Below are 14,760 nucleotides of genomic sequence, written 5' to 3'. Positions count from 1 at the left end.
CATCTTGCCCTGCAGCTTCCAAAGTTAGGAGTTGTTTTAATGGCTACCAAAATGTCAAAAGTAACTGGCCCAGCTGCTTGGATTTGAGGTGCTTCTGAGAGCAAGGGGCCCTCCAATTTCCAAAGTACAATCACCATATGCTGGGTGTCGTACTCTTGATGATAACGCTGACTGTCATATTTAAAACATTCATAGAGAATATCAACTTGGAATATTTCAGCAATTTTGTTGGGATTTCTTTTCTACCTGGCAAAACTGGCTAACAACTTGCCTACTTTTTTATCCCACTCATGATAGTTATCCTTGTAGGGTCACAATAAAGCAGCAACCACAACACAAAGGATAACCTTCAGTTCAGACCAAACTAGAATGCCAGTGTCTCGTCTCCAAGGCTGCCTTCCTTCTTAAGTGAGACAGTGTTAGCATCTAATTCACAGATCGTAGGAGTGAGCTCCATTTACTACGGGTCAATTTATTTCCAACATTTTGGAATAGCTAATTGGCCGTGCATTACATATAATGAATTCTTAATTGCTTGTGACAACTGTTCCCTTCATAGGTTGTTTTGAGACATAACAAGCAATGAACACACCACATGTTAATAAAATAAACTGTTACTGCTGTGGGATATATTGACCCACTTTTGCTCTGCTATGCTGCATCACTTTGTTATGATGGGATCAGAAACAACAAACTGGCCGCAAAACCCTGGTGAGCGCCAAAACCCCTGAAAATCGCGCTTTGCAACGCACAAAAAGATGGCTGTCCAATCTGCCAAGCATGTGGTCAGCAGTGGAACAGAGCTCTCACTACTGAAATATGTCACTGTTTGGAATCAGAAAAATACAATATTAAGGCTTTTACACCATGCAAAGGAAAATACACCGACACAGGCTTGTAAAGATTCCCAGAATCTTTATTACAAAACTGAACAGCATTGAACAAAGTACACAAATAGCTATTTGGCTGTCAATACATCACAGAGACCACCAGCAGGGTTCAATGTGAGCAGTGAGCAGGATTTGCTAGCTGGACATCAGCGTATTTATACAGTTTGTTATAATGATGTCCAGCCTCTTACAAGTTAATTATATACTGGGCTAGGGTCGTGCCAGGTTTGTTTCCTAATTTACATATCTCATGCATGCGGTTTACTTTTCAACATATTTACTAACACACACTATTATTCTTTAGTTTAAAGTTACACTCTTTACACATTGCTTTAATACAGATCAAACAAATGTTTCGCATGTCGTATTTGGATAGCATTATTGTTCTTGTATACTTGTAGGTTAACATCGCTGATTCAAGTAATCCCCTGATCCCGAGGTCAACGAAGGACAAGGTCTACATGACCCTAACATGTAGCCTGAAGGCAGGTTGGACATTAACTCCCCTACAGAGGTTGGAGAGGTTAAAGCAAGAACAAGAGCACACGAGACGGCCATTTTAGACTACAGGGTGACTTTGTACGACAAACTAAAATGGCGGCTCTAACCTAAAATGGAGGCTTGATTCACTTGAGGTCACGACCTTGTAATACGGATTTCCTCGCAAAGTGACTGGGCATAGGCCAACATATAAAATGAGGACGAAACAATATTATATAAGTTCTAACAACTGGGCCCCACAACAATGGAAAATGGAGTACAGAAGGAAAAAGCAGTGCTCTGCTACATGAAACTCCAAATATGGCTTTAAATCACTTTTTCTGTGCTGCTGAAACTCCAGAATGCCGGTACAGAACACCTTCAAATATTCAAAATTCTTGCTGGGTGGTAAAATTCACTTAGTTTAAGAAATCATTGTGAACTTACAAGGTCCTGAAATGCTGAAAGCATAAAGAGGTTTTCACAGCAAAAGTGGCCTGCCTGTGGATCTGTCAAAAATATCTGCGCAGCAGAGGGCTGATGTGATGACAGCTGTCAGTGGCCTGCCTGATTAAACTTTAACATGTATAAACTGAAAATCAAATGTTTGCAATCTAAGAGGCCTGTTGCTGATAGTAACCCATATTGTAATTGTTTGGATCCCATGGGTTAAAATCTTGAATGAGAATTCTAGCTGTGATTTGATATAACAAGTTTGTTTTGTGCTAAGGAAAAGGCAACAGAGTTAACAATTAAATTAAACCTGGCTGAAGCTGCCAAACTGGAATAGCAGGTTTCCCACAGAAGGAAGGTCTTTCCCCCAGCAGGAAATCATGCAGAGGCGTTAATTACAGGGTAGGAAAGAACCTGGTCTACAGAGGCAAAAGGAACAATGACAAGCTGCAGAGCAGGAAATTTGAAGTGTGAAGACAGTCATAAATGGCCTCTGCAAGGAACAAACATGGGGAATGGCTCCTGGGCTTCCAGGGAGAAACCAAGGGGAGGAGCAAAACAACCATTTGTTGCTTAACATGGACAAAGAACATATTTTTTAAAAGATGATAATTTACTGTTTAAAATTGTGAAAAATATAAAAACGACAGAGTTGTTAATGTAATTTCTGGATGCAAGGGTGAAGAGGCGCCAGAACTGTGTGACATGTTCTGGACAGAAATGGGAAGAAATGTGATTTTACGCAAAATGTATTTCTGCTAGAAATGTGAAACTTTATACACTTATTCCCATGTTAAACGTGCACACTTGCAGAAATTTGCTTAAAAATGGGACATTGTGTTCCTAGTGAAAAGGGCAACATTCTGTGAAAAGCAGAGACAAGATCCCACGCTACGGGGTTTTGAGGAATAGGTGCTAGGTAAAATATGTAATCTGTATATGTGATTTTCATAGAGGTTGCACATGTGGAAATATGTATTTTGCCAAAAGTAGATTTTGTGTTCCGGGGCTAGGGGTGGATTCTCAGCCTCATAAAATCACACCATAAAGATGACTCTCTGTTTCTCTCCTCCTATCAAGGCAGAGAGCAGACCCTGACCCAATCACCTTTCAAAGGGGCAAGCTTAGGCTAAACGGCCCACACACCCCCTTTATGATGTCAGTTCATAGCATAAATAGAGACAGCTCACCACACATAAAGACAGACAGATTCAATCACTATCCTGATGCTGGCGGAGCACCCTGCTGCTGAACTCTACATCTTCCTTGCTCCAGACTCCAGAAACTTGACAAAGCAAAAGGCTCATTTCATAGCTGAACCATTCTCAGCTAGGCCTGAAATTCCAGAACAGAACCCCACAAGCCTAAAGGGGAAGCAACATAATACAGCTGGGCTGTGCTGTTACTGCTTGCCTGCTGAAAAGAAATAACCTCAGAACCAAGAAGGGCAGATCCGATCCAGTCCTGTGCTGTGCTGTGACCAGAGCGCCTTGCTGACCCGGTTCAGTCCTGTGCCGTGCTGTGACCAGAACACCTTGCAGATCCTGCCAGTTCGAGTTGCCAAGCCGTCTTTTCTAAACCAGATCCAATCCCCTGACCAGAATTCACAGTTCCATTTAAAAATGTATCCAGTGAGTATCAATAGGAAGAATTGTGTCCCTAACATATGTATTTTGCATATTCTTAGCCCTATCTTAGACCCATCCTATCTTGTATTCAGAACCTGTATTGTTAGGAGTATCTTTGCATTGTCTGAAACTTCTCTCCAGCCCATCCTATCTTCCTCCAGAACTAGTACTGTTAAGACTGTCTTTGCGCTGATCCTTTTCTCATCTGAAGAAGGTGAGTTTCCTTAGCAGGCAGTCACCCTGATCAAGTGGCTGTGTTTTTGTGTGGTATTCATTTTGTTCATAGTCATCCTTTAGTTTAAGCAACCCATTTGTCATTTTTAAAAGCGCATTCCAGTTTTCCATTCTTGCGCCGCAAATTTTCATTTTGGGACATTTTTAAACATGTCAAACAGCTTTTAATTGCTTCTGACTTGAATTTTAAGTTTTCAAATGTTTTCTTGGGATTAAATCATTGCTTGTGTTTGTGTGCAACTATCCAAAGCAGCTCCCATAAGAATTTATAACAATTTCAGCAATTTTGACCATATTTGGCGTTTTTGCCCATTTCATTCTAACGATAATTTTAAACTCCATTCTGACAGCTTGACAGTCAATTCCGTTTTCTCTTGTGTTTGCTGGGGGAAAGTGGGATTGATATTCTGTTTGAATTCTGCCATTCCCGAAACCTGTTCTCTCCTCCTGTCTCTTTGCATTACCTATTGGGGGTTGAGGGGTGTGCAGGGGGAACCTCTAACCACAGTGCTATTTGATCTGAACAACACAAAAGTATTATTTTCTGTGCTGAATTGTTTTGGTCACTACTTATTCCTCATGTATTAAAGAGATTATTCAGTGTTACCTCACCCCGTTGGTGATTGTTGTGTACCTATTAAAACATATTGTGATTAATTTTTCAATACATAAATAAATATTTACCATTGCAAACCAGCCTAATTCCGGGTTCAGTGTGACCGGGGGGGTTCCAGGAGAAGGGTGTGATATGAGTGGTATATCGTTCAGAATAAAGAACTTTTAGACAAAAATAAATAAGGATTTCAGTTGTGCACTAAATGCTAGGCGTTGACTTGGGTGTGTGTTGGATTGAAATCACTTGCACTGCTAAACATAAATGGTCTCTTGCAAAGAAATAATATCACAAATTCACAATGACCACTACTTAGAAAATAAAATAATTCTCCTTTTGTCACTAGAAAGATAAAGGTTTTGTAATTTTTATTTCTGATGATTTCCTGATTCAAAACCCCTAGTCTGTTTCAGTTCTCACACTTACTTCCTGATCCATTAATATTAAATACAATTGTAACTGTAATTGGTTATTTATAACGGTTTAATACCCAGAGGTTTCTTGGCATGGGCCGGGGGGCCGGGGATCGAATCTGTGTTGGTCTGTGTCGTCTTGCTTCCAAAGCCTACGCATTGCCCCTGAGCAATACTCCTGAGACAATTCATTGGACTCAATTCTCAATGATTTCTAATGGAACAAATCAGGAACTGCCCTCTGCTCCTGCTACCTCATTCTAGATTTGCAAAGCCTAAAATGACACCAAATCTAGAAGTGGCGTGAGCATCTCTGAGATGTGCATGAGCAAATCTTCATGAATTCTATTTTTATAAGCGCATCTGAAAGATGTTCCAGACAGCTCCAGCTTTGCTCCAGTTTTACGCTTTGTGAATAAGGTAATAATTAGCAGGAGCAAATATAAGATGGATAGCGCATCTTTTGATTTGCTGCAGCGCAAATCTTTGTGAATTGGGCAGGCCCATTCAGTTAAGAAACTGGTGTTAGAATGCAGGAGACACACATTCATGTATGATGGGTTAAATCACCATGAAAATCAACCAATCACACTTATAACAATTTGTTTTTTATTTAGCACTGTAATCTAAAGCGCTTTACATAGGACATGTTTACATACATTACCCAATCGAAATTGGACCTAAGAAGGATGAAAAGCTGAGTCGGCAATGCCAGGATCTGATCCTGTGAACTGCAGATCAAATACAGATCCCGGCAACAAGCATTTAACACGCTGAACCATTTTACCAACATAAACACTTGCAAATATGATGACATGTTTTTCGTTTCTCAAACTCAGATTCAATAATAAGTGAATTAAAGCCTCATAATAACTCTTTCAATGAGTCGTCTGTCAAATGATCTAACTTCGCCATCTAACTTTGAAGAAAGATAGCAATAAACTGTGTTATGGGCATATTCATGCCAATGTCATTTTATTTAGAACAAGGGGGGTTTGGTCTGATTAATATTCCTATACACTGAACTTGAAAACATATTCAAAATGTTGTTAAAAATTAATTTTTAAACAAGTTGCCTAATATAGATTTTGATGTACTCCAAAAACGAATTATTCTGTGGTTCGTATTACGGTACCAAAATAAGGGTGCACCCACCGCGAACAAGATCAGAAGCATAATGGGTCTCTTGCATCTCATCTCAGCGTTTAATCAAATAAACATTTGTTTTAAATGCTAAACAGAGAAATAGATAGAGGCATTTCCAAAGACCACTTGTTTTTAAACATCCATCACACCCCTGCAAAAACAATATTATTTATTTAATTTAATGTGATATAGTTTACAAGTAAACTTTACACATAATAAATCCAATATCAAATCAAACAGATGATACATTTTCATTTTACGATCACTTAATAAAACAAACCTGGATGCAATCCAAATAAGGCATAACTTAAACAAGTTGATAACTAAAACATGTATATATCTAGGATTTTTACTAATCTAAAAGAATCTCGCAGAGTTAAATCATATTAATGCTGATCAGAATCGATGACAGAAAACACAGTTCATCATCAAGGTAATACTTCAATCAGACCACCACTGGATCAAGAGTATTCATGATTCTGCAGCTGACATAGCCCTCTTATACAGACTGGGATTCACAATAATTATGCACCTATATTCAAGAGTTTCTCAATCACCAGCCACACGTTATGCAAAGATATAAGGAGACTAAGGTTTCTCGTATTAAGACATTGCAGCCAAAAGGTATCTTCACTTATAGAAGCGAGATGATGTACAAATCTTCCATAGTGAGTTTGGTAAACCTTACCCATATGAGGGCATTCAGTCAGTACATGTGTGGCTGTCTCAATGATCTCCTTATTCTTACAAATACGGCAGTTGGGTTCCGTTGTCGGCAGCTGGCTTTCGCTGCCCATAACGGCCAGTACACAGAGATGATCAGTTCTAACTAATAGAATTAATCTCCTCAGCCTAGGGGAAGGGCAGAGATTGATGCATTTCTTTTTGGGACCTTTTACTTAAAGTCTTGGATTCTGACGACAGGGTTTTTTAAAGTTTCAGTTGGACCACCCTCCAATCGTATAGATAAGATACAGTGCAGGTTTCTGGAAAATTGCCCCTACCTTCTTTTGGACAGATACTCACGAAACTGTAGCCTTTATCTGAAATCTGTATCCCCAGGGGACTTTTCATCTGCCTGTGTTCAACCGACCTATCTATTTAGCTAGCCAACAAACAGTCTGTTTCAGAGGGCATGCCCCCAACCAGAAATCAGTGAGTCTGTCATTTATTTTCCAGTTTCTCATCTGTCCAATCTGTTTTTCCTGTTTCCCAGAGTATCAAGAGTGTCCAGGAGAAAGGTGGTAAGTGTAGATGAAGCAGAGTCAGGAGAAAGTGACGAGAGCGTATCAAGACAAGGAAGAAGTGAGGTGATGAATAAAATATGCAGAAAGAAAGAGCGCAGATCAAAGTGCTGAAAAGGTGAGGAAGGTGGAGGGCAGGGGAGGATAGCTCAGCAGCAACGTGCTCGCCTTGGAAGCAAGACAACATGGAGCAACAAAGGTTCGATCCCCAGGTCCTCACTTAATATCCTCTGGGAATTAAGCGCACTATAAATAACCTATCATATCATATCAAGATTGTATCCAGTAGGTTCTTATGGACCAGTTCTTCAAAACTTGCACTTCAGATTAATGCACTCTACAAACATTGCCATTATTATTATAATAATAATTATACTAATTTACACCCTGAATACACATCCTGTTCCCTGGTGTTGGAACAGGTTTTGTTAATTGTTGGTCTTGGTATTTTATTTGTATTTTATAGCATTTTTATAGAGCTTTACGCCAAAGCTCTGATCAAATTTATAAAACGGTGCAACATATCGAAAAACATATTGATCAAGAAGAGAGCAGATGTTCCTTGAGGTAGTCTTGTAAAGGGGAAAAGAAGAAATAGAACAGATATAGGGAGATTGTTCCAAGATTTAGCAGCTAAGAGAGAAAAGTAATAAAAGCGAGATGAGGCACAGGGGGGACGAGAGATATATAGAAGAATTTGGGACTGAGACCTGAGAGAACAAGAGGGGGAATAAATTGAAACGATATGGCATTTATAACACTGCCTATAGACAAGTGTTTCAAGGCGCGATGAGGCAAGGGAGGGAAGACAGAGAAAAAGAGTCGAAGATCACCCCGAGGTTTTTAGCCTCACAGGTGGGAGGAGGAAGAGGGCCAAGATATGCCGGCCAGAGAGTGACCGGAAATGAAGGAGCTGGTGGGCTGATGAGGAGAATCTCTGTCTTACTGGCTTTGAGGCAGAGATCATTGGCGGCACACCACTCCTGGATGGGGAACCGACAGTCAGAGATGAGAGAAGGAGAGGAGGTGGCTGAAGGGAGACTAAAAATGAGCTGAGTGTCAATCGCATAGCACTGAAAGTTGTGGCAGAGAGCGGCAATGTGGTGGGCAAGAAGTGCCAGGTATTGGTTGAAAAGCCAGGGATAGAGGTTAGACTCCTAGGGAACACCACAGGTAGAGATAGAGAGAGTGGAGAGGAAGGGCCCTAGTTGGACCTGGGACGGTCGATCGGAGAGGAAGGAGGTCAGCCAAGCCAGGGCCTGATCAGTGATACTCAGGTTATCACGGAGATGGTTGAGCAGGATGGTGTGGTTGACCGTGTCAAAGGCAGAAGAGGAATCAAGTAAGATGAGGACACAGGGGGTGTTGGAATTGAGGTTGGAGAGCAGGCCTTCACAGATGTTTAGGAGAGCAGTTTCGGTGCTTCTGGCAGCACTGAAGCCAGACTGATGGTCGTGGAGACAACCAACAGATTCAGAGTGAAGGTTAAGCTGGGAGAATGCCAGCCCCTTCAGGAGTTTGCCCAGGAAATGAGTGATGGAGATTGGACAATAGTTAACCAGGCAGGAAGGGTCAGCAGAGGGTTTCTTAAGAAGAGGGTAGACAAGGGAGTGCTTCAGGGGTGAGGGGAGGACTCCAGTGGTGAAGGAGTGGTTGCAGAAAATCAGCCAGAGCAAACGCCAGGGTGTCAATGTGGTCCTTGATAGTTTTGGAGGAACAGGGGTGAACCTGTTTTGACAAGACTTTCATAGATCAGACTTGTTTAGAAACCTCGTCAGAGGAGATTTGGGGAAAGGCAGAGAAGGAGAGAGGAGAGGTGGCTGAAGAAGGGCCAAAGAAAGAGCAGCGAGTAGAGGGGTAGAGGAGGAGAGGAAGTGAGAGATTTTTAGAGATTTAATGAGAAGCCAGGGCCGTGCAGAGGGCCTGCGAGGGGACAGGAGAGATAGAGACTGCAGCGGGATTGGCCAGCTCCTTGCAGATTTTAAAGAGTTCAGCCAAGTTGTTAAATGCTGCAGAGACGCTGCTTGGATGTGGGCCCTCTTCTTGGTGCGGACAGAGAGGCGGTATTGCCTTTGGAGCAGGCGGCAGGCCATTTTGCCAGAGGATGTACCAAAAGCACGCCATTTCCTCTCAGCAAGGTCTGAGTCATACCAAGAGCTGCACTTGGCTTTGGGCTTCAAGCGGATCCTCATGACAGGGGCAAGAACATGCAGAGTATCCGATATAGCAGTGTGGAGCATGGAAAGGGCTGTGTCAGGGTGTGAGTCAGCCAAAGAGGCAGGGGGGCGAGCAAGTGGCAGTGAAAGCCTTAACTGACACACGCTTCATGGGTCGGATAACCGAGAAGGTAGGTGGCAGAGCTGGATTTTACTTGGCCTGAGGGGTAGAGAGGGTGAGATGGGAGGAAAGGAGTATGTGATCACTCCAGGAGAGAGCAGTGGTCAGAGGGACCGAAAGGGGAAGGTCTGAATGGATCAGAACATCCAGAGTGTGTCCTGCAGAGTGAGTCAGGCCAGAGGGGAGAATAGAGAGTGATAGAGAGTTGCAGAGGTCAGGAAAGAGTCCAGTGGAAGGACAGGAAGCATCCAGGTGGATGTTAAAGTCTCCAAGAATGAGGAGTTGAGTGGTTGAGACCAGGAGACAAGAGGAGAGGTCTGCCCACTCAGAGACGAAGGAAGAAATCTGACCAGGTGGCTGATAGATGGTAGCCACAGTAAGGGAATGGCCAGGAGAGAGAGAGTGCCTGCAGACGAGGCATTCTAAAGAGGATTAGGCCTGCACAGGAATTACAGAGGCAGGAGTCCACTCAGGGAAGATCAGGGCTACACCCCCTGTGGAACGGTTGTATCTGGATGTGGAGAGGGTCTTGTAGCCATCAGGGAGGAGAGTGTCAAAGCTATTGACAGAGCTGGCCGTGAACCATGTCTCTGTGAGACCAAGGACACAAGGTCACGTTCCTGCAGGAGGCGGCAGATGTCAGAGGAGTGTTTGACAGATGAGTGAGAGTTCAGAGTGGCAATATGGAGAAGGTTGCCATCCTTGAAAGACTTCCAGGGGGGTACAAATCAGAGGTACGCCCTGTTGGGGTGTAGCAGCAGCCTAAGGAGGGGCAGAAGAGGAAGACGGAGAAGGCAAGGTAGCCAAGGAGGAGACAGTAGGGGGAAGCGAGGGAGTCGTGGAGGGGAGAGAGGGGACATCAGGAGAAGAAAGAAAATTGATGAGGCGCGGGAAGTGTCTATCAAATAGGAGAAGGTTGGCTTGAGGGCCTTGGACCAAGACGGTACCATTCAAGTAAACATTAATGATGACCTTAGAGAATTGGAAGGAGGCCAGGAGGGCCTCCCACCGCATGCCACCTTTAATGGGAGATGAAGAGAAAGGAGAGAGCACAGAGACCATCCGTAGAGTCTATAGATCTGGTGAGGGCAAAACAAAGAGGATGTTGATGAAAGTTTGCCTGGATGAGGCACTGGTGTGGGTGTCAGCGATAGGGAGGCCTGGGCTGGAGACCAGGATGTCCTTTTTAAACTTCTTCCTACCAGATTTAGTAAGGTGAGCAGGCTAGTTGATAGAGAAACAGTTAGGAAAGATAGGAGAGACAGAGAGCACCATATAGTAGGTAGGGAGAGGAGAGAAGAGAAGAGGAAGGGAGGGGTAAAGGGTAGGGTAGAGCACTAGGGAAGGACACAGGGCAGGGTGCAAGCGGACGAGAGAGAGAGATGAGACAAGTTAACAATTGGACAAGGCGGCAGGCGCTCAGATAGTGGTAGAAAGGTTCTCTAGATGAGTGCTGTGCCAGGATGGAAAGCCACAGAACGGCTTTCAAAATGCAATTTTAAAACAGGAGAAAATACCCCTGAGTTTGAGAGTCCTGAATAGTGGGGAAAAAGGCCTAGTTTTACAATGCAATTTTTAAATACTTTCTCAATGTAATTTTAAAACAGGAGACAACACACCTAAGTTTGAGAGTGCTGAATAGTGGGGAAAAAGGCCTAGGTTTACAATTCAATTTTAAATACTGGGGGAAAAAAACACACCTAATTCTGGAATCTGCCATGTGGCCAAGTTACAGGGTAGAGTGAGACTCAAATCCTATCCCGGGTCACTCCTAGCTGAGTAGTCGGTGCTGGTTGACGGCTGGCCACTGGCTTCCCCTGCTGACACCTGCAGACACAATAGTGAGCCGCCTCTAAGGGAGCCGCCCTTTGCATAGGGGCCCTTAGCCACAGGGGCAGCCAGGCAGAGGGCTGCCCTCAGGAGGGCAGTTATGACAGACAGGAAGGCCAATCAGGCGAGGTGGGTGGCTTTGGAGGCAGGATGGAGGGAAACAGAAGCAGGAAGGAAGGCGAGGGAACCGGAGAGGGAGAAGTGGAAGGCGGGGCACTGGGGATTCACAAAATGGCACAATCCGGTGAATAAGGCCCATGAGGGTCCAACGAGATGGGCAGCACACTCCCCTGCTCAGCCAATAAGAGAGGAAAGGTAAGGTGAGACCCTAGGGAAATTTCAAAACAATACAAAGAAAATTATATACTAAGCAACAGTCAAAATAAAGCCAATGAAGGGAAAGTAAGGCAGAAGAAATGTAGTTGCGGGGAGATAAATGAAGAAGTAAGCAAACAGAAGAGTTATAGACTAAGCGGAAAGGGGCCCGTGGATAAGCAGGGGGACTGAGAAAGATAGCAGAGCAGTAGAAAAGACAAGAGAATGCAAGAGAAGAGAGTAAAAACGTAACAGTTTGAGTGGTGAGAAATAGACAGGATTTGCGAATATCATAAAGTTGAAAATGACAGGTATGAGAAATAGCATAGATGTGGGAAGAGAATTAAAAAGAGGAATCCAAGATGATGCCCAGATTGCGGGCAGTAGGCGATAGTACAATTGAGGAAGGAAGAAAAGAGATATAAAGAGAAGTAAGAGACAGGGAATAGTATTTACAGGGAAGAACATTATCACAGTTTTTTATGAGTTTAAGCGGAGATAGTGAGTGGTCATACAAGCTTGACTTGCAAGGAGACATGAAGAAATGGTAGATTGCAGCGAGGAAGTGAAAACAGAAAGAGATAGATAGATTTGGGAATCATCTTGAGGAAGGAAAAAAGGGGGAAGAAGGGTATAGAGTATCAAGAGTGTCCAGGAGAAAGGTGGTAAGTGCAGATGAGGCAGAGTCAGATGAAAGTGACGAGAACGTATCAAGACACGGAAGAAGTGAGGTGATGAATGAAATATGCAGGAGAAAAAGAGCACAGATCACAATGCTGAAAAGGTGAGCATGGTGGAGAGCAGGGGATGGTAAAGCAAGAGAGAAAATAAGAAGAAAGTGATCAGAGGAAGGAAATGGAACAGCAATGACAGAGGAGATGCAAGGAACAGTTGAAAAGATCACATCAAGAGAAGAACCAGAAAGATTGGAGGGAGGTGTAGGAATTGTTGTGCATGAAGTTGCACAAGGCTTTATAGCATTCCTTCTCAAGACCCATAGACAATGTTTTCAGTGATATGCAGACTGCTTCAGTCCACGTTTCATTTTCCTGAGAAGGCAGGTGAACCTCCCTGCCAAGTTTCCAAGTCCCATGCGTCACACTTTGAGCCAGTCCTGATTTTTGCTTTCAATTGCATGCTGGAATTTATACATATGGTCTTTCCCAGCAGAGGTCCCAGCATGGCCCGGCGGGGTCTCCGTCCATCACCATAGGGAAATGCTCTATTGCGCAGTGGCTGGAGCTTGAGGATAGCTGGGAGTTCTGCCGGCCCCATAGGTGCCTGCCTCCCAGGTGGGTCAGCTGCCCCACAGCACAACAGAGGTCTCAGCGTGTCTCAGTGAGGGCCCTGATCCACCCCCTGCAGGAAAAGTTCTAACATGCACTGGGCTGAGTAACAGGATGGCAGAGGGTTCTGCCCCCACAGTTGGTCACCTGCCTCCCATGTGGCTTAACCATCACCTGCCCAGCGGTGGTACTAGGGCACCACAGAGGGGTCTCGCCCATTCCCTGATTTCATTTGATTTGATTTTGTTATTTGTAAGGCGCATACCCTGAAGGGACGAGGCAAAAAATGCATCTAGGTGCAGGTATAAGCTAAGTCAGTTAGTTGCTGCATCATACTAGCTCAGGCTAACATTTGAAAGAGACCAGAATTAGGCAAAAAATTGTTTTTTAGTTGTTTCCTAAAAATAGCCAGAGAATCAACGCTTCGAATCTCCAAAGGGGGGGCATTCCATGCTCGAGGGACAAAGGCAGAGAATCGTCTCTCATCCCATGTGGTCGTTCTAACCGATGGGACCTGCTAAAGGTGCTGGTCTGTGGAGCGCAAGTATCAGTGTGGTCAATACAGCTGGATCTTTGCATTTAGGTAGGCTGGTGCCAGCCCATCGATGCACTTAAACACCAGACAGAGTACCTTGAACAAAATTATCTGCAAAACGGGAAGCCAGTGAAGATTCTTACGATATTGGGAAACTTCTATTCTTCTTCTGAACGAGAAGATCAGTCTAACTGCGGAGTTTTGAGCTACCTGCAATCTTTTAATTTGAAATGTTTGGAACCCCATACGGAGGGCAATGCAATAGTCAAGCCTGGTATTGGTCAATATTTCGACCACATTTGGCCGTTCCTTCTCTGCAATAAGGGGGATGACTGTTTTTAGAAGTCTCAGTTGATAATAGACTGATTTAACCATTTTACTGACCTGAGAGTTGCAGTCCATACTTGACTGCCAGATGCAGCCCAAATGTTTTACTGTGTCTGAATAGCTGGTGCGGGCACCAAATAGAGAGGGGCACATGGTGCTTTGAATCGTCTTTCATACCATTCTCTTATAACCCAGCACAATAAACTTTGTTTTGGATGGGTTCAGCTGGAGTTTGTTCTCCAGCATCCAGCACTTAATCTTGCTGGAACAAGACAAAACCAGGTTTACTGCTTCTTGAGGCTGATTAAGTCGCACATATATTTGGGTGTTGTCTGCATACGAGTAGTATGGCAACCCAAATTCAGTGAATATGTTAAGCAGTGTTCTGATATAAATGTTAAACAGCAGACGCAAGAGCGAGGACCCCTGAGAGACCCTGCACTATACAGTCATGACATTTGAAACCCTGTTGGGTACAATTGTTCAAAAGGACACACACCGTTTTAAAGCCTCATCTGAGATCTGTGCCACTGTGCCACTGAGGACAGCCTTGTAATGAGGGTTTCAAAGGCCGCCGACAAATCCAGCATGACAAGCCTGCTGACAGTTCCTTCATTGGCGGCCCCCAGCAAATCATCACAGACTGACACCAAAGCTGTCTCGTGCCATGACCTGGCCTAAAACTCGACTGAAAGCAGTCGAGGACCCCATGTTCATCTACAAAGGTCCATAGTTGTTTTGTCACCACCTTCTCCAGGATCTTAGCAGGCCATAACAGGCCGGCAATAGGACAGAAGTTGGAAAGAACCTTAAAATGCATTGCCTTTTTTTTAGTAGTGGTGTGAGAAAGGATTTTTTCATTTTTTGAGGAACACATCCCTGCAGTAGTGAGGCATTCACAATATATTCTATTGGTACACTAAGAGCCATGCCATGCTGTTTAGCCAGGTATGCTGGGATTTAATCATAGCTGTGATTGGTAGGTTTCAATTTTCCCAAGAGCTCAGTGATGTCATCCGTCCCAACGTG

Source organism: Ambystoma mexicanum, chromosome 4q, assembly GCF_040938575.1.
Source record: "Ambystoma mexicanum isolate Mex_15411 chromosome 4q, UKY_AmexF1_1, whole genome shotgun sequence".
NCBI lineage: Eukaryota > Metazoa > Chordata > Amphibia > Caudata > Ambystomatidae > Ambystoma > Ambystoma mexicanum.
The sequence above is the reverse complement of the archived record's forward strand: the minus strand, read 5'-3'. Positions refer to the sequence as shown.